At 43.6% G+C, this 26,403-nt stretch overlaps 1 protein-coding gene and 1 non-coding gene across 6 annotated transcripts in view; both read left to right on the forward strand.

Annotated features, from left to right (window-relative positions):
- The first annotated feature begins 37 nt into the window (after positions 1-37).
- Positions 38-109, forward strand: TRNAQ-CUG (transfer RNA glutamine (anticodon CUG)). The gene has a single exon. It is a non-coding gene; the product is annotated as a tRNA-Gln (tRNA).
- Positions 110-19,128: 19,019 nt separating this feature from the next.
- Positions 19,129-26,403, forward strand: part of DENND4A (DENN domain containing 4A) — a 52,715-nt gene continuing 45,440 nt past the window's right edge. For 2 of the 5 annotated variants that reach the window (XM_068958655.1, XM_068958658.1), the window contains exon 1: positions 19,133-19,286. The gene's annotated coding sequence lies outside the window, so the exon portion shown is untranslated. Of the gene's footprint in view, positions 19,287-19,794; positions 20,009-26,403 lie in introns of those variants that run through there. The other 3 variants (XM_068958656.1, XM_068958657.1, XM_009681168.2) reach the window with 3 other exon arrangements.

A 26,403-nucleotide genomic window follows, 5' to 3' on the forward strand; every position in this document is an offset into this window, starting at 1 on the left:
AGCATTAGAGGCGGGCGGGGCGGGTGATGACCACAGCGGTTCCATGGTGTAATGGTTAGCACTCTGGACTCTGAATCCAGCGATCCGAGTTCAAATCTCGGTGGAACCTGAAATTTTCTTTTTTTTCTTCTGTTTTCCCACCCCCCCGCCCCCGTCGGTTTTGTTCGTCCTCTGCCTGAGCAGTGGCCAGGCGCACGCCTTCCTCCCCTCCACTCTGTGCTGCTCCACAGACACAGGGCCGTATCTAACGATTACACCTCACACTTTCTCCTGATTTTAGCCCGCTAGTCCTTTCCCCCGCTGGGGAGTGGCTACCATCGCCCTGTCCCCACGGGCCAAGGACGGTACCGTGGGGGCTAATTTTCTGAGGGAGAAAACCCCAGAGCTGTCTCCAACTGTGCCGAGACCAAGGCGGATCGGAGGTAAACCCACCACGGCTCACAGAGCGGTCAGCAGCCCCGCAATCTGGGGGCACGTAACGACACGTCAATGAACTCTGAGTTAACGAGGTGCATCCCAGCCCGGGGCGGAGGTATTCGCCTCCAAGCGGCTCAGGTTTGCCACGCTCCCGCCGTGAGAGAGAGACAAAAATGGCGCCGGGGCCGTGAGGGAGAAGCAAAAATGGCGTCGGGGCCTGCGGGAGGCTGCGAGGCCGCCCCGAGGCGGGAAACGGGGCCGCCGCGCCGCAGGAGCTGCTGAAAGCTGGGTTTCTTCTGGAAACGAGCGGAGAGGCCGGCTCAGAGACCGACCGGCCGCGTTTTGGTCGTCCTCCGGGTCCGCTGGCCAAGGCCTCGCCTGGTCCTGCCCGTTGGCTCCCGCGGCGCGCGCCGGAGGCCTAAATAGCGAAAGATAAAAATAGCCCTCATGTCCAGACGATTAAACCGAAACCCTGAAAACTCATTCTTTTCCCACCGGCTTGCCGTCAGCAGGAGCTGTGAGTTAGCCATCGCTACAACCAGTGGCGGCGTTACCGTTGCCGCCCGCTGGGCGTCAACCCTGGGGCGCCCGCCGCGACCCGGCCCGGCACCGACTGTCGGCTGCAACGAGAGCGAACCGTGGCGCGCGCCTTGCGCTTCGAAAACGTTTCCGGCGGCTTCAGCCAGGCGGGAGCTGCTGGGCGAGGAACGCCGATAACAAAGACGCCCGGTGTGAAGCCGAAGCCCGAGTCGCCCGGTAAGAGTCCGGCCGCCCAGGGGCGCGGAAGTGGAGCGGGAGCCCAGGGCCGCCGTTGGCTTCCTTCCTGGGGCGCGTGGCGACGTCCGGCTTCTCGCCGCCATTCGTGCACGAAACCCGCTTAGTGTTGAGGGCTCCGCGGCTCCGCGGTCCGGCTCTGCAGGCGAGGCGGGGATAACGGTGTCTACGGGCGTTGCAAGACCAAACCCCGCAGCAGCAGGCAGCACGCGGGTAGCAGCGCAGCCACGAGGTCTGCGGGAGTATGTGCGGTCTCTGCGTTGACCCTTTTTCTCTCCAGATGAACCCCGGACGCTCAAAATGCATCTGAAAATGCTAGGCCGCTCCTGCCGCTCTGTTCTCTGAAGTTATCTCGATGCAGCAAGACGGGATTTAAAATTAATAATGGCTTCTGATGTGTGTAGAGGCTGTGGTGTATTTATAGCTCTGTAGTTTCCATCTCACATCCTATTTTCAGGCTGCCATTGAACTTTGTCATTAAAAAACTGTTAATTTTAACCTGACGTTTCCCAGGCCTAGTTTCACCCTTCAAAGATGCTATTACTTAAAAAAAAAAATTAAAATAGCCCAGTTGAAGTATTTTTAGTTGGCTGTCTGTAAGAGTTGTTTCGTTTTGGTGCTTTGGATTTTGTTTGTCAGCTGAGAACCTGGAAACACCCTTTATTTGCATTTTTCATATGTGTAAGAGTCACTTCCTCTTGCACCAAGTTGCAGATGTTCCTAGTCTGGAACTGGCACAAAGTAAGGAGAATGGCTCTTCCGGCGGAGCTAAAAGTGACGGCCCCTACATTGCTGTACAGTTACAACTTGGCAAAATTAAACAAGGCATTGCCAATCATGTGTTGCAATATGAAATTTCAGCAGATTGCCATGTACGTGAGTAGTCACAGGGGTTATTTCTAGCTGAGCCATTTAAATGCTTTTGCTCATTTGTATTCAGGTTCTTCATGGTGTAGACAGGCAAAACTGAAATAGCAGAAAGAACTGCGTGTCTGAACAGGAGTAAACTGATAGCAGTAAATGAGGATAGCATTGGACTAGCAGGGAGCTCTAGAAATTAAAAAGCCTTATAGTCTGGTCAGTGCTGGGTTAATTCTGTTCCTGATCATGAAAAGCCCAGGTGAGAATGTACAAATCCTCAGGAAATGCCACTGTTAGCAAAGACTGTTTTGGCTGTTCTGCTCCTTCTTTGTGTCCCCTCCTAGAGTGTGCTGCTGCGTTACGGGATGGCCTGGGACACCTCCTGCTCGTATGAAATGTGGCCAAGAAGCAGAGGTCAGGCCTGAAATAGCAGAGGACTATGTGCTCTGGGACTGGCAGCTTCTAATGTGAAGAAAGTCGTTCAGCGCTGGAATTTCTGCTTCGTTAATTGCCGTTAGTGCTGTACTTGTGGGAACGCTAAGTTCATTGCAAACCCTGAATTTTCACTGGCTGTTAATTCTTCACGTTGTGCTTAGAAAAGACCATTTGTGGTGGCAGCATGTTGCAAGCAACTGGAGCAGAGACAAGGACTGATACTCAGCTGGACCTTGGATGTTCAATTTAGCAAAGAAAAGAAGCAGAGGACACACTCATAACTGTGTATTTATGGTACTTTTCTGGAAATTATACACCAGTGGCCAAAAAGGCCCCAGATTTTGCCACAGCAGCACATTTAATGTGCAGGTGTGTGCGTTAGGGCTGTCAGCGCAGACCTGCTCTGCCTCAGGCGCTGTGTGTCCGGCTCCCCCCACGCACCCTCGCTTCATTCTCCCACTTTGCTCCTGCCACCTACTCTTGCGACCCTAAGAGGAATCCTCACCTAAAAAAAGTAAGAGGAGTTTTGCCCCCATCTTTGGCGGTTCTAGCTTTCCCACAACAAGGTCAGGGTCTCTTTGCAGAAAGCACTGGTTGGATTTGACATGGAAACAGAAGAAATTGAAATAAGGCAGGGGCAGTAGTTCAGCAGTAGAGCTGCTGGTCCCAGATCTTCTGACTCTGTATTCTCCATCCACGCTTTGCAAAGCCCATGAAATTGGCAGCTCAGGGAATGATTTGGGGTAGGAGTCACAATAATTCAGATTGCCCTTGAATGGCTGCTGACCCAAATTCCTGTTTCCCAGGTGAAAGGAGTCACCAGCTTCCCCTGTCAGAAGGCAGGAAGAACAAAAGCAAAGCCCCACAACCCATCCTACTCTATCACAGGAGAAATATTTCCTAAGGGGGAAATCCAATCGATACTTTCCAATTTTCTAACAAACCATGAATCATTGCAATTATGCAGAGATAATTCAAGCTTTCCAATGCAGCAGTCACATTAGAGATGAAAAGCAGGCTTTTAGCACTCACTACCTCCGACTTGACATAAGTCAATCAGAAAAAAGAAAGCTTAAGTATAAAATCCATCCGTTGAAATAACAAACTTTTCTTTTTAGGGCTCTGGACCAGAGCAAAGGGTCTATGATGTACAACGGGTTCTATTTTCGGACAGTTCCATGCCAGAGGTAGGAGTAATAAAAATGCATGGAGTAGAGAGAATTTTTCTGTTGATAACTTATTTGAACGCCAGCATACAGTCTATTCTTCTTCTACTTCTACAGCTCATATAACAAGAAATGTTCAAAAACATTTTCTGTAAATCAGCCTTTTCCTTCCTAACTCTGGAGCTGGAAGAACAAAGGATCTGGATCTGGATCTTTCCAAAGCCTTTCCTAACCTCATCCTAGTTTTCTAAAGATCTGAAGAAAGATAGAGAAGGCAGCAGCCCTAGAAAAGATTAACAATCTGCTGGAACCATTTCTGTGCTACACTGGCATTCTGGTAAGCAGAAGGGAAGGCATGTTTTCACCATGCTTTGGGAACAGGGATCAAACGCGACAGGCTCAGTGACTCGGGATTTCTCATGATGACTGTCAAAATGAAGCCATCAGTTTCCTGCCTCCATTTTGGACTCAGCGCGCATCTCCTCGGCTGTGTCTGCTGCCTCCAGAGACGTATTAGCAAGATAATGCTTGCAGCTCCACCATAATTGCTGGCCAGGAAATAATTTCTGAGACACAGCTCAAAATCTTCTTACTCTTACTAGACCCTGCCCCCTGACTTCTATTTCCTACCTACGGCCAAAATCTACTTGATGTCGGCATATTGAATAGGAGAGTCGCTACCAGGCAAACACAGTGTCGGCAGACAAGTGTGATCACAGTACTGGATTTGAAGAGTCAGCCCTGGGGAATGAAGAAGGCATTTTGATTTTGGTGGCCAATTCATTCACTACTGAAACAACTGACAGAGCTAGCTGGTTGTGCTCAGCATGGTGATGCTTACTGTGAAGCTGTTCCATTCTCCTGGGAGCTAGGCTGTGACTGTAAAACTTTGCTCGTTAAGATCATTAGAGAGCCGTCAGACAGAACAACTGGAATGCCTTTGATCTGGCAGAATACCCTTCCTCCTGCTCCTGGACTTTGGGAGCCATCCCACTCCCCATAATGATTTTTCTCAAGCCATTCAAACAATACTCACTGGTTTTTTATAGGGTGCAATAACTTCTTCCGGCAAACTGGAGGCTGTAACAGCTATAACGAGATTAATTTATTAAACAGAAACTCTGAGGTTTCAATAGTTCCTTTATAAATAAGTTAATAGTTTGTTTTGCCACGAAAATGACAAAATGTGGCTAATAATCCCAAAGATACTCCTTATAAATCCGCTAGGTGTCCTACTGTTTTAAAGTAATTAGGCTCAAGGGGGTTTTTTTTGTTCCCTAGCTTAGCCAGAGAGGAATTAGTTGATTCTTTAGCGGAACTAGATCCAGGCTTTCAGGTCAAAGAAACATGTATGTATGTTTTTTTTTTCAACACGGTAGGACATCTGACCCATAGTGGCAGCTCATTTGGCAAATGCCACTAATGTTTCCCACAGATACCATTTCAAGAGTAGAGACTGGAAAAGAAAAAGGAAAAGACTGTGCCTTCCTCCCTTGGGAGCACTGAACAAGATCCATCAGAGCCAAATCCTCTCCTTAGTCAGCCTTGAGCACCTATTTATAGGACTGCTAAAGTGCATCCAATGCTGACCTTTAAGGTAGTGGCAGTGTGCATCTCTAATCAGAGCTGCTCTGCGCAGACAGCAGCTTTGCTGTTCCCGGCCCCAGTCCCCGTCCCCGATAGGCGTCCTGCTGCCTGACAGCGCTCACGCCGGTCTGCGCAGCCAGCGCGGCACCCACTCACTCGGTGTCCAGCCCCTGCGCGCACAGCAAGGAGGCCAAATACACGCAAAGAGAAGCAGCCTGCAGAATAGCTCATTCCAGAAAATACTGAGAGCGCAGCCAGAACTATATAATAACCAGTGGCTTGGCTGCTCCTTCATTGTGCAAGCTGGAGTGCATACACCAACCACATCAAGTCGGGCTCTTTGGGAAACCACACGTCCCCCAATCACCTTGCAATCTCTTCCTTGCACTGAATCCTAGCCTGATAACCTAGACTTCTCTGAAACAGTTGTCTCTAGAGATGTATAAAAAGCGTTTTTCATTTCTCCTGTGCTTTCATTGGTCAGAGGTAGGTATTCTCAATGCATCAGTGAGGGGCAACTACAAAGTGATTTTCTACGTCTTGTCCTGGAAGCACAAATCACATTCTGTTTTAAGTCCCCGTAGACTTATCCCTCTGCCAAGCAATGATTGTTGCATTTGAGCGTTCCCCTGTCATTCAGTCTGGTTTCACAGGGGTGCCACGTCCTGAATTTACCCCAGTTCTACAGGAAGTGAATGAGGAGAAAATCAAGTTTGTCTTCCATTTAAAAAATGCAGGAGACAAAGAGGCTCTCTTTTCACTAGGTGCTTCATGGCCAGAAATACTGCCCACAGCTCTTGGCTGTGCAAATAGCACCAGGCAAGGTGTCAGCACCAGCTTAATCACCAGCTGCAAGGGGAAATCAGAGGAAGAACAGCAGCCTTGCGTCCTTGGCCCACCAGGATTCCTTGCCATCAGGCGTTTTGCATCATGGGAAGCACCTAGCATCTGTCCTATGCCATGTGTTACATTGCTGGCTATGTTTCTTGCTCTTTGTGTTGAAGGTGTGACAGTCATTTTCCTGACAACCTGCAAGAAGAAAAGATGCTCTAATCTTTCGACTGTATGGTATATATAGATACCTGCTGTAGTACCATCCATATGCAGCATGCACCATATGCTCACTGTGAAATAGAGTGTAACCTGGTCCAGCGCATGTGTTTGCTGCTATACATAACAAATACCTCAAGCCTTGCCATGATTCAGTGCATTATGCATGGGAGCCATCTGGTCCTGTAGCTTAAGAAGCAAACTGAAAATCTGATAAAAGCACATACAGTCACAATGAGAGAGACTGAAAAGATGTGTTGATATTCCGAGCAAGAGTCTCCTTCTGTGGGGGCTAATCCCATAACCCATTGCCTCTTTCATGCTGCTTTCTCCGGAAAGCTGCAGTCAGACAGGCTGCACACTCAGCTCTGTGAGTATGTACACCTCTGGGATGCTAAGAGCGTGTTTCATGTGCTTGAGCAAACCTTCTGGGACAAGATTTTTCTCACTAGCCAGCTGTGCAGTAAGCAAGATGCACAAGATGTTCGGGGAGCAGCACAGTTCGTGGAGCTTGGCTTGAACAAGGATTCTGGTTGGTTTAAAATGCACTATTAATTATGATTAGTCACTAATATTATCCCATCACTGTGCAGAATTAATGGCTTATGGTTTTGACAAACTGCAAGATGGTCCTTCTCAGTTTGACCTAGGTTTCTCAGCCCTGAAGCGGAGATGTACCCTGGGGGTCTGCATCGTCATGGGTGAGACAAGGAACTGGGAGCAATGGAAGGGGCAGAGTTTGAGATGGCTTGGATTTGGTCAAGGGTTTGTGTAACTTATCCAAGATATGGGATAACTGAAAACTGGTTTAATTTGATTGTGGAACTAGACCGTTTTTCCCCTCTTCTGACCCTGGTTTCTGATGTTTGGAGGCACAGGGAAGGAAGGAAGGCAGGCAGAAATTTGAAAGTCTCTCAGGGAACACGCACACTTCAGACAGGTACAAATGTGTTTCCTGTGACACTGAATTAATGGGAACAGATGCATTGATTCTGCAGTTCTACTAAAGATCGTTTCAAGTTTTAGCTGGTTAGATGCAATGTGCACACAGTTCAAGACCTATTTAATTATTCTAATATAAACACAGTTGAAAAAGTCATTTCTTTGTGAAATCCAGAAAATAACAACATTATGATTATGCAAATACTGCAGTCATTCCTGCTTTATGTAGATTAGCTTCAAGCCTGGCTACTCTTACTGCCTTAAAACAACCAAACCCTTCCAAAACCACAGAACTACGAAGGCATTTGCCCCTAGTACGAATTCACTCCGTATTTTTCATCTTTTTTTTTTTTTTTTAACCTGTTGGAGGGTACATTCTTTGGAGCAGATACAGTCTGCTGTTCCATGTTTGTGTACCCACAGTTATGGTAGAACTCTACCGTAATGAACGTTACTATTGTTGTTGTTGTTGCTGTTGCTGTTATTATTATATAAGAACAATAATAACCTGAGTCAGTCATTCACCAGTGTCAAGGGTTTAAACTGAATGTCTTTGTGGATTTTCCCATATTTAACTATCTAAATACTGCCAAAGTATCCACCTCATATACTATATTTGTAACTCTCTGAACATCTCTGTGCCAGATAAGCTCCTGGTCCTAAATATGAAAAAATATCTTATATGAGGGATGGAGTACCAGGCTTGTATTTTCTTGCTTTGATCAGTGTCTTTCTGCTTTCGTGATCTCACTAGGAAAGTTATTTGATGTTTCTTTATTTTGAGTGTCAGCATGGTTCCTGCAAATGTTTGAAGTCATCTTTGCATTTCATTTGTTTTTTGGCAAAACAGCATCCATCTGCAAGTTAAGAATAGCACATACAAAAAACTGCGTAGGATTCCAAAGCACAGAACATCGTCGAATTTGTGGGCAAAATTCTCTTCTCAGTTGCACTTACATGACTCTAGAGTAGTGTCTTCATCTTTCCCATTGTTACTCTGAGACCCATTTTCATTTCATTGTGTCAGACCCAGAGAACCTACCATATATGGATGAATACGATTTCATCACAACTGTTGTAATTTCCTAGGGAAAGTTACAATCTCGGAGGAAGTACATGAAGATACATTTACAGTATGTGGGCCTCAATCCTCTAAGAAACATTTTGCTGTCAGTTGTTCTCTGTTAGTAGTTTTCCACACAAATAATATGATGTCGGTGGAGCACTGCTGAGCTGTCTGGAGCAGAGATTTCCTCCGTATACACAAGCAGAGAATCTGCACTGGATGGCTGAGTTCATTTTTAAAACATCACGTTCAACAGTTGTTTCTTTAAACAAAGAAATAGTTTGCTGGAAAATGATTTATATTTGTTTTGTGTAACTCTCTGTTCTCTGGCTGTCCATGCTATAGAAATGCTGCTAGGCCACAGCAAGACAGATTCCCTGGGCTGGAAGCCCCAGCCCCGATTCAGGGAAACACATGGTTTCCTTACAATGATTATAATTACTATTCAGTATATGGTGCAATTGTTTTTGGTGTCTAAAACAGAACAAAACAAAACAAAACAAAACAAAGCAGTTTTGGAAAGGAAAACATAACATTAGAAAAAAATAGCTGTAAAATAGGAAGTGGTTGACCTTCAGGAGATAACTCCATCTACACTGTCTGCTATCCTGTGTTTCCAGTGATCAGAAAATGGAAAGAAAAAAAATCCATTAAATAGGCCAATAATCCTTTAGAGAATGGTGTACCTCCTTCTCTTTAGGTATAACATTTTACATCTTCTGTTCAACAGCTGCTAGTGTCAAAGGCCAAGCAAGAAGTACGAGGAATGCAGAGCCTGAAGCTTTTCAGCAGCCACTGAAGGCAAAACCGTCTAAAGCGGTAGCAGATGTTCGCTTACTTCCTGTCTGCTTATCAGCCCTACAAAGACATTTATTTTTTGTAGTTGTTATGCCACATGTAACTATGGAGATCTAATACAAGCTGCGCAATAGCGATACAGTGAGTAGTGTTTTACGTATTTGGTTATGAATGATCAAGCAAAATATTATTCTTTCTAAGAACTCACTTGAATTTTTCAGTATGTGCATTAGTCATTCTCCTCTCACAACAAGAAAATGACAGTATACAAAATAATTTAAGAAATGCACCGCTACTATAGCTCTGTAAAGATTAACTTAAATCTCATTCATGTATTGCTGTTCATTGGCCCTTCCGTAGAGTCCTTTCAAGTCTGGCCTGCCCTTTCGACAGAGAGAGCTGTCGAGAGGAGTCAATGCAATGCAGTTACGTTACACCAACTGAACAATAGTTAAATGACTTGCTTGATATTAATTGCAGTCTGGAGGTAAAAAATGTGAATAAGCATCTGCTGAGATACCTTTTTGTGGTGAAATTTTTCATTTACTTCAGCCACGTCCCTCTGTGTTAGGGGCAGAGTGACGGTGTTAGTTGTGTGTTCATGTTTTGCATACACCAAGAAATAAGGAGCAGTCTATCCAAACCCAGTGTATTCCTCTAAAGCCTTGAACATGCTACAGGAGAAAACTCTTAACTGCCAAGTTAAAAATCAATTACACTGAGCACTCTTTGTTCAGTAGTATAGGTGCACCTCAGCTGGTTTAAGTCCTTTTTATATTACTTATTAGCTACTGTAAATTATAACTTTAATCTGCATGCATGCAAGTGTTAATACAGAATTTTATCTTTACTAGAGCTCTAGTTTAACTAGACTGATTTTTTACACTGTGATGCATTTAGATGGATATGCATACCCACTAGAGGCAAGACCTTGGCAAATTAGGATTATTGCTTAAAAGATAGAATTCTTTTTCCTCTGTGAAATACAAATGAAAAATTTTACTGCAAGTAAATCTTAGCACAGATGTTTTTGTTTTGAGGTTTTCACAGTAACAAAGGAGAATAGTTTTGGAATGGTTACTCTGGCTCTGCAGACAGGGTTGATACTGGAGACCAAAAATGACAGTCTAGTAGATATGGTTATATATGGCCTTAAGGGAAATGAAAGGTTTCAGAGCAGCAGTGGCTCCACTAGTGTTTGCAACATTTCATATAGCATTATCAAGGAAAAGGAGCACCACCGAGCTCAGTTTTGCAACTATCCTAGCAGCTGATGCATTGCATCCCCTCCCAGCAGGCTCTGTGCTTGTATGCTTGTAGCAGGTACATAGGTAACTATTATTGCCACATTCAAAATGTTGATAGCGCTATAAATCTATGGCATTTACACATGTGGAATTGACCTGAAAAACACAAATACCTGGCACAGTGGTTCCTCCCACCCAGCCCTCCCTGAGTAGTCCTACTACAGCTGATGATCATAAGCATTAAGGCCTGTATCCTTGAAGGCAATAGCCACTTCAGCAGCGTTGACTCCAGGGGAAGTAGGCATATAAATCCTTTGAGAATCTGATCTTCCATATGAAGCTTGCAGACCTAAAGTTAAGTTGCTTTCCTTTCCCCAAAGCCAAGATAAGCACGGTTAATGCAATGCATGAAACAAGAAAAGAGCAAAGTTGATGAAGATAGGAGTGGCTTTACGAGGAGGGCAGATTTGCAGTAAAAGGATGGATTTGATATATATAGTGAAAGAAATCACCTGAAGGATCTGCAAATACACCACAAAAGGTACAAAGCTGAAAGAAGGGAAGAGGCAAAAGAAGGATTAAGCTTGTGGGAGCCGAGTATGGGAATGGGGAGGAGGTGAGCCCAATTCTTTGGGTGAGTTCCTGGCCGGGGTGTAACCAAATTATTCAAAAAATAGCATATTAGTACTATGAATAGTTCAGTCAATCTTTAGCTGAAGTATTTGAAAATAGAGATCAGTATTTAGAATTAGACTGTGAGGGCTAACTCAGTAGGAAGCAGGATGGATGAAATGGCTTAACAAGGCTTCATTGTAATAAAAATTAATTCAGTTTAATTCTCTTTTAAATTGACTCTACTCTGCATGCGTGACACTTTGGAAAAGCTGCCATTCCTTGGCCTTCTGGTAAATGCTTTTGCATCTGTTTTCTATTGTTTCCTCCTTGGAAAAAAAATCCCTGTCACTAACAGGAACCATCAGCAGCATGGAACAAATTGACTTGCCAAGGACACTTCCTCCATCTCATTACTTATAGTAGAAGCATTCTTTTTTGGTATTACAAGTCAGACTATGATTTAAAGAATTTGCCATGTATCAAGACAGTTTTGTGCTGTCTTTATGAGTCAAATTCAAACTTGATTAAATGAATTACTTCAATTGTATCAACATTTGGCCGTACTTTTTCAAAGAGGTGATCAAGCAGTCTCTAATTAATCTGCAGTTCTCTCTGCCTACATCATTATGTAGAGTTCCTCGCTGCAGCAGCTGAGTGCCTCCCCCAGGTATGAAGGGTACGTACTGGACATGGTCATTCTCTCTCTTTTCTGCTGTTAGCAGGTTGCTGTTGAGACATAAGTGAGATGGAGCAGGTGCTTGGTGTGACTTGGGGCAGCTTGGGTTAAACAAACAGGTTTAGTATTATATCCTCAATGTGCTTTCATTTGTGTTCACTCTGATCTCTTCTGTCAGCTCCAAGTTGTGGACTAATTGCTAAGAAATTTCTTTATATCCTCTGAATGTTCATGTTGGAGTTGGCAGTGCTATTATGGCAAAGGAATACAAATGTAGAAAGTCAAGGGAGTTCAGATTGCAAGAGGGGTCTGCAGATGTCAGAGGTTCTTTTGGGTAAGCTGCACCAAATCCTCAGATTGCTCAGAAAAGGGCGGAAGCTTTGATTTGACCTGTATTCACGGTGACTCACTAGTGAGATTTCATGTTGTTATTCTGTTTTGCCTCTGTTTCCGAGCAGTTGCTCATATCTTAACCCAGCATATGCTTACCTTACCAACGGATAGACCAGTATAATTAGGACCAATGCAATATATGGATAGACTAAGATAACAAGGCCAGTAGTTGTAATAAGATAATAAGGGAACATTCCACAGCAGCTACAGAAGAAAAGAATTTCAGATAATTAGGAGAGGAGTTGGACACTGATACAGATTTTTTTTAAAAGTACCCAAGATAGAATAACAGATACTAAAAATATCTACATTGAGATTAAATCCTCATGACTCAGTACTTTAGCCAACCTCCGTTCCTTAGGAATTAGTAGGAAAATTGTCCGGCTAGGGTAGATTGTGACTTATCTCCTTACTCTGGTAGGCTTACACTTACACTTTAAAGAAGTGTCTTATGCTGAAATAGGATAGACAGGCATAGGTCTGACTTAATAGCGCAATTGCAAGGCTTTTGAATATGTTCTGAACCAGCTGTAGTCTTTGTAAAGCTGGTGTTTATATTTCTAGATAGGGGGGGAAAAAACCTTCTAATAATGGAAGATGAGGATCTTGGATGACAAAATCATTGACAGCAAGGCCTGATATCTAGAGGAAGGAGGGCTCCTAGCTTCTAGTCAGACAGGGCATATTTTTTTAAATACCCATGACTCTCCAGCTAATGCTGGAGGAATGATGAATCTAGCCTGCAAATGAAACACAGAAGTGCCATTTTTTTCCTTCCTTCTCTTTTATTTGCACTGTATTTTCTGACAAAGTGAAAGAAAAATTAAAAGCACTTTGAAATCCTCTCCTAAGGTTTCAGAAAAGCAGTAAAGCTATGTTGTGAGAACATGAGCTACAATTTGGGTCAGATTTTCAGTACAGATGTGTCAGATGCAATGTCTTGGAAACACTCCATGACAATTAGAAGAGTGACCCAATTTTTTTACTCACCATACAAAATAACTGTTCTTTTCAGTGATGTCATTTGGATGGAGCACTGCTTGTGTTTCCAGAGAGGTGTCCTGTCTGAGCTTGTTCGGGAGCACAATTTCTTATCTCGGAACAGTTTCAAACAAGGAGTCTATCAAATCTCTTTTGTGCATCTTGATAGCTGTCAATCTGATTTGTCAGCCTTCTGAGCTTAAATGATCCTGTTTTATTTCCAGATAATGGCTATTTATGTAAATGAGAAGCCTTATATATGAATGTGGAAGCAATTCCATAATGTTAATTACAGGCTTTATGGTTTAAATATTTAATAAATTAGAGGCAAACGGTGGTTGTTTTTGAGTTTATGAGCTTGGTTATTGTGATGGTTTGTTTTGTTTTAACTTAGTTTTCTTTAATTGAAGAAACACTGTACAGTATATGTAAGTCATGTTATGTGCCTGAATCAAAGGATAATACAAATCAAAATGCATCATATAGTGGTAGTAGTGAATGGGAACTCAGGTTTCAGAATGTTTTTGTCTGAGCAAGTAAATTAGTTTTACTCTAAGAATTTCATCTTAAGTGTTCCAAGTTGTTAGCCCATTACTCAAAAATGAGATAGTTTTAAATTAATTATAATGCTTTGCACTTCTGTAGCTGCTTCTCTTGAGGATCTCAGTGGTGTTCTACAAACGTTAATTAAGTCTAATAATACTCCTGAGTAGTTAACTGATAGATACACTTCAGTTAACCCATAATATGTAGTAATCTTTAGAACAAAACACAGAAACTTTAAATAGCAGGACTATGCAAGAGTTCAGAGCCTTAAGTAAGTATTTTAGCCAGAGAAAACTGGGTGGAATGTTTAGATATGTGAAATAGAGTTACTTGGTGTAGCCGTGATTTGAGGATACTTGTAAGTGCAAAAAAAACCAAGGAACTGAGATCTTTAGTGACCAAAGTGGTTTATATCTCCTCTGAGAGAAGGTGCCCACAGCACCATAATATCACTTGGTATGAGTCTGGATGATGGATTGGACTGATTCAGAGAAAATCTGGCTATATATGGAAATCGCCTCTAGATGGGTCAAAAAGCTTGAGTCTGAACCTTCAAGGAGCCTACAGCATGCACGAACAGTGGTGATAAAAGTGAAGTCCTTACACTCATCCCTAAGGATACAGGGCTGCTGAAAATAGTAGTAGAACAGCAATTTCAGTGTGTACACTTACAGCCTGAGGCTGTTATTTCTGCTGGAGAATCTGCATGCATAATTTTCTTCCTGATGTTACTCCACAAAGAGATGCTTTTCTCCCCTTGCTTTACTGATGAGAGCAATACTTAAAATAGGTTAGTGCTGGACCAGTCAACAGGTTGCCTTTGGTATGTGCATAAGGACTTGGACCCTCTTCAAGCAACCCCTCTGTTGTTCCCCTTCTCAAAAATCTACTGCAAACACTTGTTTCAGAGCTTCCAGGCTCTATGGGAAGAGCCATTCCGGAAGTATGTTCCAGCTGCACATATTTACTTGCCTACTAGCAACAGGAGAAGAGGTATGGCATTACTTGCTTAATACCCCTACTAATAGCAACAAAGCAAAGCACAGTGGCCATTGTTTTCCCACCAATTGATACCAGTGCCTGTCCAATACACTTCCATCATTTGATATTTGATAGTTGCTGCAGTGCTGCAATACCTCACGAATAGTTTTAGCCTTTGCTGAGGAAAAAATTTATGATATATAGTTTAAATTCTCAGGTGAACACCGAAATTCTAAGGAAACAAATCGGCACTAAAAAGTGAAATGATAATGAGTTTGTCTCAGATTTTTATTTATAGAAAAGGCTTGGAAACATTTGGATCTCATCTTTGGATAAATTTTTTTTCTTTTTTGTTTCCCAGGTTTTCTGTACTTTGGAGACTGTAAACTCCTGCATAAATATTAGCAATAAACCCTTGCTGAGAAAGTCTACCTGCTGTAGAAAAATATGCTCATTTTATGTACAAGTACATACGTGGGATACCTAAACACTGGAATTGGACTTCATCCTTGCTCATGTGCAAAAAACTCTTTCTTTGCATCTTGTGAATTGTAGTTCATGGCACACGTGAGACTGAAGCCTAATGAAACTCTCTGCAGTGCTTCCACTGAGTTCAGTGGCCTTTGGATCAGGCCCTGTTTTTGCCACATTCCCCCATGTTTTTAGCTGCTTCAGTAAGCTCTCTATCTAGAGGAGGGTGGGAGACTTCCTTTCTCTTTGCATACATGCATGATATTCTATTGCTTCTTTTATAACTTATAAGCGGTAGCTTCCCTGGAGTGCAAAAAGTTTTCAGAAAGACTAGAGGCAGCAAAAAGAAGGGTGTCAGCACCACTGTACTGCTGCAGCGTAATACTTTATTTCATAATCTGCACTAGAATGCAATCATTCCAAGCAGGGACGGTCTCCTTACATCATAAGGGATACATTCCAGTTTTTAAAATATGCATATATTAAAAACAAAAAAAAATGCTGCTTAGTTTTCAGTGTGAATCTAGCTTGCCAAAGCCTCCATCTCATTGCATAACCCTCAAGATGTAGATCCATTACTGTACTGTAAAGTGGGTTACTGGAGAGAGTAAGGCAATTCATCCTCTGAAATGCAGAGTGTTGTTTTGTCAGTTACATGGTTTATAATTATCCATTATCCTCATCTTTACAGTTATTTTTTTACCAAGGTTACAGATATGTCCTATCTCTCTGAAAGACGTTAGGTTCTTCTAGAGCCTCCTTTTCCCCTTATGTAAACAGAAATGAACTGTGCAAACAGTAGAGCCAAGTGAGTTAAAAAGGAATAAAAATTGTAAGAAGATGGCCAGATTAAGCCCCAAACTGCTCACTTAAGAAACTAAGGTAGTTAGTTTTGTCTATGGAAGCCAGTTTTGGCCAGGAAATACTGGGAATGGTAGTGGTTTTTTTGAAGCCTCATGAATTACAAGTAGTCCAGTCTTACAATCCTGGGACAAAGTCCGTTAAAGCTGTGTCCTGGGACAGGGAAGTTCTAGATTCTGGCTCTGTTGCTGACCATCTGCCGCTTATCGTCTGCCTTGCTTCAATTTGCCCATGTGTAAAATGCACTTAAAATAAACTAAACCGTGCTTTGAAAATGACTTTGGTACCACAAACTAGAAATTTTGGTTTGCAACACGGAAAAAGAAATGGTTCTGTGGTTGCCAGTCCATAGAAACCCCCAGGAATCTGCCTAGCTGCACTCTTGAGGAGGCTAAATGTGACTGACAGTGCTCCACCCTGTACTTCACAGGCAGCAGAATACCACATTAAGCATTCATGGTTGCCTGCCCACCTGCAGTACATGCAGTCATTGACTTGTTTAACTAACGTGCTCTGCACAGTAAGAATCTGATCCAACACTCATTGGAGGTAATAGGAAAACTTATATTGACTTTATGAACTTTGGGTCAGTCTCCATAGCCATGCAAAGAGACTGCTGCCTCGAGATCCCTAATGCCCCTGTGAAGGGGAAGGCTTTGCTTACTGACACATAGATAAGTTTCTGTGCAATGAGCCTGCAGGAGCCATGCACACAAGATATCTGTCTCTGCCTGTACAGTAACGCTATTCACTGATGCTGCTCTTTATTCAGAAAACAAATACTATATTCACTGTTTCTCACAGACCCTTTCACACATGCCATTAGACAAGTCTTAATGTGGAAAATCAATGACAAGCTCTACAGGAAGGCTTTCAAGCTAGATAGAAGTTAGGAAGGGTGACTTGATAGAGGTGATGACAAGCTAATAATGAAATGGAGCACTACAATTAAATGCGCTAGTGTGGACTTGGGGAATAAATTGTGCCACAGCTAATAGCATAGAGTGAGCAGCAGGTAGGTCACAGAGAGAAAGTGGAGGAGGTTTGATGGAATAGAGTGAGAAGGGGCAGACACAAGACTGAAAGTCAGGACAGGGAAGTAGTGTGGTCAGCTACGATGGCAGGATTGGGCAGGAACTGGCATTTTCTTTGGGATTTCTATTATGCCTTCCACAGTTAGCTCCTGGTCCCTGACCGAATTTGTTGACATTGACACAATATGTAATCAACTGCAGATAAATACCAGAAGGAGAGAACTGGTGGAGGGAAAGAAACAGGTTAGGCTATGAATGAACAGCAAATCAGAGGGATCTACGCAAAGTTTTACATATTACGTATAGCTCAAAGTATGAAAACTGCCATGGGAGGTTTAAGAAAGGTGTTTCTGTAAAATTAAAAGTTGCCACTAGAAATAGTCAAGAATATTCTAATGGTTTTGAACCTAAATTCAGAAAGGTAACTATTCATAAATCAATAAATGATTTTGCCTCAGTTTACAGGCAGCTGAAACAATGCTCTTGGAAGCAGGAATAGGCCCTGTTCCTACATCTTGGATGTTAACATTTACACCTAAAAATTGTAACTAGAAGACAAAAGAGCAAGGGCAGACAACACAGAACAGTTTGAATTTAATATCAAAATTACTAACAGGAGCCACAGGATGGACTTCTTTTATTTATTTGAGAAACATTTCTATTATTAAAATATATCAGGAACTATTATAGGAATGTAGAAAGAAGTCCTACTAGATCACTACGTAACGTAAGGATTCACTACAGGCTGTAGACCAGCTTGCTGCAAAACACTGAGCAACTGGGTTCTTGATCTCTCTGCTCATTCCACCCTGTATCGTTGAGACGTAAAATGTCTTTCCGGGTGTGGCTAGAAACGCATCTTATACAGAGGTAGCAAGAAATGCGCTGGGTGTTTTGTTTTGTTTTTTGCCGTCCCTGCCTGAGACAAGGTTTTGACGTGAGTGAAGAGGCAGACGGGGCTGGCGAGCGCCAAAGCCGGCAGCGCAGAGGTGCCCACGCGCGCGGGCGCCTCGGCCGGGCCAGGCAGCCGCTCCGTCTCCCGCGCTGGGGGCGAAGGGGTGGGATAGCCAGTGTTTCAGCTAGAAACAGCTTTATTAATAAAAGCGTGGGGGGGGAAAGTAGTAATTTGCGTTTTTAGCTTGGCCGTTCTCCCATTCAACTGGATTGTCAGGAAGGGTGAGGTAAACCAATATGTAGGAGGTTCGAAAGTACTGAAGAAGCATTTACAGTCCCAGTTCAGAACTCTTATTATTGTAAGAGTTTTCTCTCTTCCTAATGAACGTCTAAACCTCGGATCCAAATATTCAGAACTGAGGGAAGCTAAAGTCAAAGCCCGAACGGTATGGGTTGAGCCTAAACGTGACTCCAAAAATAGTATATTGGGGGGGGGGGGGGGAACCAGGATTACAGTACATAAGCAAAATGCCAGGGCAGTAGTATTTTTGTGTTCGCACAAGCAGTAGCGCTCGCTTTGTTGTACTCGGCAACTGCTGGACGCACTGCGCTAATCTGGGCCGCTCGCTCTTCAGGATTATTTTTGTCTCTGGTTCTTTTACAGTCTTTGATGCAACAGCCTGGCGCAGGTTACATCAGGCCCGCAGAAAATTCCCTGCTTTCCCGTGCCGTGTTTCCCAGCCAGCTGACACCTACTCCGGCTCCTGTTGACTCGGGCACCGCCGCTGAGCAGAATTAGAGGTCGTTGTTTGGGCCGGGGATTAATTTCTGGTTCAATTCGCGGTGCTACCTGCGAAGGGGGGACAGAGGGGGAGGAGAGTCAACCAAGCGGCCTATTCGTTGTATTTTAAACTGTAGTGAAGTGGGGAGGGGGGGGGGGTCGCTAACGCTGCTCCCCCCTCACGGTTAAGGGAGGACCGCCGGCTGAGGAGGGGAAGGGGCGGTGGGGCCCGCCGCTGCCCTGTCAGGGGTAGCCCGCCCGCCCGCCGCCCACACGCGGCCGTTAAGCGTCGCGTCCCGCCGCCCTTGGCGCCTCCGGCTGCGGGGCTGAGGCGCGGGCGCGACGCCCTCCCGCCACACACACACACACACACACACACACACACACACACAGAGGCCGCCGGCGGGGAGCGGCAGGACCCGGCGGGCTGCGGCTTCTCCCCGCCGTCACGAGTCGGCGCCCGCCTCGCCCCCCACCTCCCCGTGACAGCCAAGATGGCGGCGGGAGGAGGCGGCGCGCAGGGGAGGGGGGATCCCGCCTGAGACGCCCACGCGGCGGGGAGGCGGCCGAGGCGAGTCGGGCGCCGTTAGGATGAGATAAGGGCGCGGGGACCTAGCGCGCGCCCGCCCGCCCGCCGGCTCCTCGGCGCCGGGGGTAGGAGGCGACGGCGGCCGTTGCCCTGGCCCCGGGGAGCGCGGCCCCCGCCTGAGGTGAGGGCGGCGAGGCGGCGCGTCGGGCTGTCACGGCGGCGGCAGCGGCGGGGGGGGGGGCTCTCTACTAGCGGATATCGCCATCCCGGGCAGGCGGCGAAGGGGCTTCCGCCAGCCCTCGCCTCCCTCCTGGCCGGCGGCGGGGCCGGGCGTGCGTGCGTGTCGGGCGGGCGAGGGGAGGCCGGCGGTCTCTGAGGCGGCGCGGCGGCCCTCGCCGCCCCCCCCCCCCCTTCCGTGCGCCGCGCAGGGGCCGCGGTAACTTTCCGCGGCGGCGTGCGGAGGGGAGAAACTTTCTCCTTCTGCCCCGTAACGCCCTGCTCCCCCACACACACAGGCGGCCGCGGTTCCCCCCACCCCCGGCCTGGGCGGCGGGGCCTGGGGCTGGTGGCGGCGGCGCGGAGCTGCCCGCCGCCCGGCCATGTTCCCGCGGCGGGGCCGGGGCGGCGCTGCCGCCTCGGGCAGCTGCTCGCGGAGGAACTTGTTGAGGTTTGCGTTCCCTAAACGTGTAATTTTTCCATCTAACGCGCGCTGTGTCAGCGGCCGCCGCGTAGGTAACGCTGAGCCGCGTGGGCGTTTTTGTTGCGACTTTCTCTTTGGCCGCGGCAGCGCGTAGCGGGATTAACGTGGCGTGTGGGACCTGGCGGGGAAGAGCAGCCCTGACGGTTTTATTTTCGTTCCGCCGTGATGTCCGTGCATAGCACAGCTTGTCGGCCCGGGGCATGGTAATATTTAATAACTTCTTAGCTCTGCTTCTGAGTCTGGGGCAACCTCAAACTGGCGACTCGAAAACATGCTGCGTCTGAGAGCGTCGGCGTGCTCAAAATGAGGTCTTGGCTTGGCGCTTGGTCCTGAAGCTTAATTTTTGAATTAACTGAGTGGAAGCATAGTGTTCTGGACAGCTTTTTACCTCATTTCACAATTTTTTTTTTTTTAGGGGGAGAACTGTTGCTCAACTAGAGGTTTCTGTAAAAAGTGTTGCATTATGGTACATGATCTTTCACTTTCTGAATGATTGAGCACAAATATTTAATCTTGGCAAGTATCTGCGGTGGTTTAGGAAAACTAATTGAGTTAGCCTAGCCAAGGAAGGCCGAGGGGGAGTAAATGGATTATTTCTGGTTTGTGTATCAAACATGCAAGACTGACTTTATAGGAGTCTGCCCTTTCTCCTTTCTTTTTTAAGATTTTATATATTTAGAGTGTTGGTGAAACTTGATGCTATTGCAGAGTATTGGGAAATCTGTAGTCTTATTTAAAATGGAACTGCATCTCCGGTAAATGCAGCTTGTCTTTTTGGAAGTAATCATGACTTGCATTGAATTTGTTTGATTAGCAAAAATACAGCATTATAGTTTTTGTGGTTAGCCTTTGGGGGAAAGGGATAAATTGCATGGAACAAGATAAAAGATAGAAAAAGAATAAGGAAATTAAGCTTCTCCGCAGCCTTAGGAGCTTCTACTAAGTACAATATTTTACTTATCCTAAAAACATTAGGATCCAGTTCTCCTCCTTTGGAGCATACTTTACCCAATGGTCTCTTCTAAATAGTGAAATTACTAGAAACTACCATAGAAGATAAGCTCTCATTCTGCAAGCAGTAAGCCAAAAGGTAGAAAGACCATTTTTTAAAACACAGTCTTAATTAAAAGTGTTTCTCCAATAATAAGGAGATTTATATGCTTGAATTTTCATACTTTCTATGGCAGTATGATTGCAGTTTCATGTGTCTTGCAAACAGCTTGTTCTTTACTTGGATGTTACACCTGCATGGAACTTAATGGAATTTCTGTGTGTCAGTGGCACTATTAGAGATTTTTATAGTCGTATAGCCAGAGTTAATTATTAATTAGCACAGGCATAAATGTTAAATTGACAGAGAATGGCCTGTACTATAGGCTTACATGAGTGTAGCTGATGAGGTGCAAGCATGAGGAATTGTGTAAATAACCAGGCTGTATTTAAGATACATGCTTGAAAAGGAAAGTAGCGAGGTATAGAGCCCCTGTTGATACTCTGTTAACTTCAGAGAAGAAAATGAAGTGATATAAAGAAGGTATCTAATACTACTCTTCTATGTTACTCTTAGCAAAGGGAATTGTGGGGCACTACTGTTCAGAAGCAGATCTGGAAATTTGTAATCTACAGGATTTTGCATTAAAGGATTTATTCATCTCAGGGTAAATTCTTGCTGTAAGTTGTGACAGAAAACCTGCCTTGTGAATCTTCAATAGAGGAGACAATATCTAAACCAAGTTGAATAATGGTAACGGCAGTTGTTAATTTTGAGATTTTAAAATTGGAAAAAGAAGTTTGCAGTGTCACTTAGATATTCAACATTCCTTTTCCATTTCCTTTGCACTTAGCAATTGATTTGGAATTAGTTTTGCAAGTCATAGTAGGTTGAAATGCTTTTTATTACAGTGGCTGTAAAAACAGTTGCAAACAAAGGTAAAGTCACAACAGCACATTGTGGAAAGTGACTGGTACTATAATTAGTCAAAACTCTTCTGAGTCTTAAATAACTATTGAAATAAAGACTTCTAGAAAGTCTTTTCATTCATTGTCCTTTCCTCAACTCTGACCTTAATTTTTAAATACGTTGTCGGCACGACCAAAAAGTTTGAAGCTAAAGCTAAAATGTTGCACAACTTATGTTGAATTTAACAAAAAAGAGTTGATGTAACCTTGTTCAAATAGTGTTTTAGGTATTGATGATTTCCAAGTATCTTGCTATCTGACAAAGTGTGTTCTAGTAGCTTTGGATTTAAGGCGTTTGTTCTGAAGTTTCCTGGAAAGAACTATAGCGCTTCTTAAATGGAGGGGAAAGAAATAGAAGTGATTTTGGTGTCTTTTTTTATTTGGTTAAGTGCCTTAAGTTGCGTCATGTTTTCTAATGTGGATTGGTATATTTCCAATATTGTTGTTTTTCATTATATTTGTTGAAGTGTCTCAATCAGCTTCTCTGTGATATACTGGAATCTCAGTATATTTTTCTTAATGCTGACTCTCTTAAAACAAATACACCCCCCTCCCCCCAAAGATCTATACCTTTGAAGAAAGGTTAGGTTGTGCTTGCAGAACAAGTAAGGGTAGTGGTGTGGTTTAGACTCTTCCCTCATCTTTCTGCCTTAGCCTTGCTGAGCGTTCTTGGACAAGAACACAGAAACAGAGGCACTGCCTCTGTCCCCGTTTAGATCTATTCTGTGTATAAATAATATTTGCTACTCTGCACATGAATGATAATACACATTTTATGCCATGTTAAATGCAGGAAATCCTTGCAAATCCCCTGTGAGCTAAAGCAGTTATGCTTTGCTTTAATTGAGGATAGCTAACAGGTAGGAGATGAATATATATAAACAGTGAATAGATCACCGCTGTTCAGCTATTGAAAATGAGGCATTTTTAACACTAGTGTTTACCAACTAATTACTTAAAGCAAATGTGCTTCTTTACTATGTTGTGTAATAAGCCTTGGATGTTTCTGTTGTGCCTCATTGCAAGCTTCATCTGAGCCTCATCTGGAGATGCTCTGCTGATGTATGTGTCCTTGTAAAGTTCCCGCACGGTCTATGCAGTCATACTGAAAATGTACAGTGAAGGCTGTGTGAGGGAGTGGTGCAGAGAGGTTTGATCTATAGCAGTCATTTTGGTAGCAGTCTGTGGTACAGAAATAGTCATTGGTGGTTCCCTAAAAAGCTTGGAAACAGTAGTCAGAGGAAATTGTGGAGGAGAAGTAGAAATGAAAAGCTTCAGAAAGTTTTGTTCCTACTATTAAATGGCACGTTATTCACTTTTTGAAATGTCCTTTCAAGCGTTGGCTAGAGGGTTAATGTAGAGACTGAGGTAGCATGAAATTGAAGTAAGCAATCATGTGGGGAAGGGGTGAGGAGAAAAAAAAAAGAGGAATTGTAATATAGAAATAGGAAGTGAAGAGCAAGGTGGAGTGTAAAGAGCAAGTTAGACAATTACATCCTCACTATTTAATCTGTACTTTAAAATTTATTTTGATTTTTGGAGAGGGGGTCAGGAAAAATCATTAATATTCATTTAATGTTTATTAAAGTATTTATATTTAGCTTGCTGAAATAAAGATGGAAAAACGGCAAATGTATTGTATAAATTATATGTGCAGCTATGCAAATGCATCTATGCAAATGAAAAAGTTCCCAGAGAAACCTCTTTTTTGTGCAAGCATTATACAAACAGGGGGATTGTGGGCCAGGCTCTGACTTTTGGCTGTATCTCGAGCTTCAGAAGAAACTTGTGGACTTAAAGAGTTATTTTGAATTCACAGTTGTACAACTGAGATCAGGATCTGGTCCAGCTTCGGTAGCTTCCATATGTCAGTAAGTTTGCCTGTATAGTATTTTAACTAAAAAATTACAGTGAAAGAACCAATCCTGTCCAGCTTCTGTAAGTCAAAAAAAAAAAAAATCAGATTCTTAGCAGAGCACTGTCAGTTAAATCCCAGTAAAGGAGCAGTTTTCTAAGTTGTATGACTTTGTAGTTGCTATGAATGCTGGGCTCCTATTCAGGACAACGAAGAATCCATTCTCTAGAGTGCTAGGGGCAAAGCCTTGTGCAAGTTCTTTTCTCTTACTGTTTAGCACATACAGTGGCTCTTCCTGACTTGGTACACTTCAGCCTTTCTTTAAAGGGCATAGTTATGTACTAGCTTTGGCACAAAAGATGGGGAAAGGTTTTTAAGATGCATCTCTTCTATATTACTGAAAGATATTTTGAGCTAGGTTTGGGATCCTGAAGTAGTGTAGTTACATTAGGACATCATTGTGTGTAAGATAATTTACTGTGGTTATCAGGCGGGAACACTACTTTAATGTTGTTTTATACTACTTCGATACCTAACCTAGCTAGGAAACTGTGTAACAGCAATGCGTGTTGCTAGATAGATAAACTTGTACTGCTACAAGTTCAACTATGTCCTCATTAATTTTTCCATGGAGTAGAAACTGACCGTTTGGCTAACTGGACATACTAGATGAGAGGCCAGTGAGTCTGCTTTATCATCCCGTTAAACCTTTCCAGTCTGGTGCAGGTCACTTGCTAATGGCAGTTACAGCCCTGCAGTTGCAGTCTATGCATGTCATCTGCTCAGTGCTTTTAATTTGCAGCTTGACTGGATCTGGTTTTACTACCTGCCAGGATGTTTTTGCTGGCTGGAGTCAGAAAAGATGTCAAGTGTTCTAAGTCCTGATTAAACTGTTGCTTAATTGATGTTAAAATGCAGCAAAAAGTTTAGAAGCACCCCACCACCATTACCACCATGAGTTCAAATTTGTAATTTGTGTAGGGGAAGGTTTCACAACCAACCTGGAACTGACACGTGTGCCCAAAAATGGCTGGGTGAAAGCAGAACTCTTTGGACCGTCTTGTTCAATGCACATTGACAATTTCAGTGAGAGCTTTGGGTTTTGAAGCTCAATATTGTAAGATTTACTGTTTTCATTTGCCTTTTTTCTCAGTGCAGTAGATACATTCTGTTTGGGGGACTTTTCCTTTTAAAAAGTTGTTGTATAATGAATAGTTATGTGAAAAAAAATATGACTGACTGGCCTCATGAACCGTGTTTTAGATGAAGTAATGTTTATATTTTATAGTGCTTACCTCGGCTTCCCTCCCCTCCTTTGCTATATATTGATTTCTGCATCCCTCCTTACAAACACGGTTGTACTTCAGAAATTGTTTTCGTTCTTAAGTTGTGCTTTCTGGCCATGAATACTGTAGTTAAAAATGAAAAAAAAAATGAAGTTTTAAAATCAGCGTTGTCAAGATTTGTCTCTGTCACACGTCTCATGGGATACTCAAGCGTCACTTTTGAATTCTTACAGTTGAGGTTGAATGTCATGGAATTTTGCTGTGGCACAGCTGTAATGAGCACCTAAGCAGCGGCAGACCCTCTCAGTCAATCCTTTTATTGAGAATGAAAACAGGAATGAAGAAAAAGTGAATGAAAGAATTGGTGGGTGATTGTGGAGAGTATGGAAGGCATACAAAATGCCTGATCTCTTCCTTCAACATGAAATCTGTTCCTTCCTGCTGCTTCTGTGTCAGTTATTCTTCCTTCTTTCAGCTTTGATATTCTAGATGGCCAGTTCTTGTTGATTCACTGCGGCAATCCCACTGAATCTCGATTAGCCTCTGAATTTAACCCTAATTTCTATTTGTCCTAGGCCTTGCTGAACAAATCTGCCTATCCTTCAGTTCTTGGCCTCCATTCCTATTTTCTGCTCCCAAACTCATTGTCCTGTGTTCTGTTCCCTGAGCACTTTTCTGTTTCCTAGGCACCTCTGAGAGACCCTTTGGTGCCAAGTTTTCTGCAGCTCTCCTGATTGTCTCCGCTGCTGTTTGAATGAGAGTACATTGACTATGAGTTGATGCGGACAGTTGTGACCAAGCCTACAAAAATTTAATGGCAATTCTGGACTGGTGGTGTAGGGGCAGAACAATGTTGTTTTCCTATGCCAATATTTTTCTTAGCAGTGGTACTGATCGGTGCTACTGATGCAGCCCTGAACTGAGGGGAGCTTAGTGGAGGATTAGTGGAGGCTATTGGCTTCTTTTTAATTCCTGTATCGTCTAACCTTACTGAGCATAGATGTATGTGATAAAATGTCTAAAAGGTAATGCCAGTGATCACTTTAACCATATTTGTTAGTGATTTTTCCCAGTTGCTGTTGCTTGTTGAACTGTATTAGCAGGAAATTTGAAGAAAAGAAAGTATAGACAATGTCCTACTAAAAAAGAAAAAGCTGCCTGCTGTATGAGGGTGATAATGTGTTTCTCAAAGTGAGGGAGTAGATCTTTTACTTGATAGATGGAGGACAGCCAACTAACTGCAAATATAATTGTCTACATCCAGTTGTGGGGAAGGCATGTTTTACTAATTGCAAATGACGAAGTGCTACAAGATACAGCCGCCAAGTATGCTCACAGCAGCATTCACTGCGTTCCTCGTAATGCTTACACATTGATAAGTATATATTTTTTCCACCTTTAACTCATCTCATTGGTTTTTGGGGTATTTGACTAGAAAAGATGACACATTATAAAGTGTCCACAGGGAAATTATTCATGTTTGCTGCTTATTTATTAG

The sequence above is a fragment of the Struthio camelus genome, chromosome 12, assembly GCF_040807025.1.
Source record: "Struthio camelus isolate bStrCam1 chromosome 12, bStrCam1.hap1, whole genome shotgun sequence".
NCBI lineage: Eukaryota > Metazoa > Chordata > Aves > Struthioniformes > Struthionidae > Struthio > Struthio camelus.